Raw genomic sequence first — 1742 nt, 5'->3', positions numbered from 1 at the left:
CCTACTATGATTCTGTGATAACACTCCTTGGCATATATCCAAAAATCCATCCTATTGCAGCAACACTTGTACTACCATGTTTGTTGCTGCTCTTTTCACAATACCTAAGAGACGGAAGCAACATGTATCCCTCAACTCAAGTGTGAATAATGAAAATGTGGTTCATTTATATGACGGAGTTTTACTCAGCGGTAAAGAAAGATGAAATCATGAAATTTGCAAGTAAATGGATGGAACTAGAAACTGTTATAATAAGTGAACACAGACTCAGTTCTCCTTCATATGTGGATCCTAGCACCAAATCCTTATAAGTGAGTATGTATCCAGACATAACTACAGGAACCAGGACAACGACCAGAAACCAAGGACGTAAAGGAAAAAAAAAAAAAGGAATCTGAAAGAGAACAGTAGGAAACAGGCGTTAATAAGGGAGATATTGATAAAAATGGGGTTATTTTAAGGGGAGGGGTGAGGGAGGGTTATAAAAGGAGCCCTGTGGATAAAGGAAAAGAAGGAACTGAAGATAGGTGGGAGCATAGGAGAAGGGTATTTTTAAGGGACAAATGGGAAAAATGGGGGCATTTTAAATGGGGAAACCATGGTGTAAGGTTTAGATGATGCGGGAGATAAATAATACTTAGCTAGTTTTAAAAAGTCCAGTGGGAACCATATTAACAACCTACTGACAAATTATACATACAACTCAATGAATATAATATATGTCTAGGCAAAGTTTATCTGAGAACATTTGGTCTTTGCTCAAGTTTTATCTACATAGCATATGGTAATTAAAAGTACCAGAGTGGTGGAACTAAGCTTCTTGGATGTTTAACAGCTGTACTTTGAGGCCTATACTAATTTCATCAGAGGGACATAAAGGACAGTTTTTTTCTCCTTACCCTCCAAGGCTGACTAAATTCCAGGGGACTATGAGCACCTCTGAAAATGTCCTGTAAGTATGGTGTCTCACTTGTACTCTTGATCAATTAGGCCATGGAGACCCCACCAAATGGACTTGAACCAGTGTTCAGTCTACTAAGAGAAGGGTCAACACAGAGGAAAAATTTCTTCCATGCTTCAAAGTGAAGCCAGCCACAGTTGAGCAGGACCTTTGACTTATCTTCACATAGATGGAGCTGGTAAAACAAAGGAGCCAGGGGCTCCTTCCAAGCCGATGTGATCCCTGAGGCACAGATCCTCAAATGACCTTAAGAGTAAAAATAAATTGGTTAATCTGGCCCAACTGTATGTTCTTAAACACCCGAAAGGAAAATATAACCAAAGATTAAAATGATCAGTATATTTCTTTAAGAGTCCATGTGTATAATAGCTAAAGGCTATATAACAAGAAACGATGCCAAACAGGAGATGCCGTCCTTTGAGTTGTTGGTCAGGGTGGCCCAAGAGACTCCCAGACAGTAACCCAGCATAGAACTGGGAAAATGAATGGCAGAGCTGATCTTCCTAAAACAAGGAACTCTAGATAGGCTGACTAGATTCAGTGGATGGACAACAGCTGGGGACGCCAACAACACGGTGGACAGTAACAGGGATGACAGAGTATATGGCTCCAGTCGGGGGGACTATGGGAGGGTGCCATTTGGGTTTGTGGGTATATAGATGAATAAGATTGTTTGGGATGTTATGTATGAAATACACATACAAAAAAAATCAAATAAAAAATGAGTTATATTTGAGGAAGAAGCATAAAAATTTGCTTCATGTTAATTAGTAGAGGTGAA

This window comes from Nannospalax galili, unplaced genomic scaffold, assembly GCF_000622305.1.
Source record: "Nannospalax galili isolate Female #2095 unplaced genomic scaffold, S.galili_v1.0 scaffold1879, whole genome shotgun sequence".
In the NCBI taxonomy this organism is placed as follows: Eukaryota; Metazoa; Chordata; class Mammalia; order Rodentia; family Spalacidae; genus Nannospalax; species Nannospalax galili.
Note: the sequence above shows the minus strand (reverse complement) of the source record.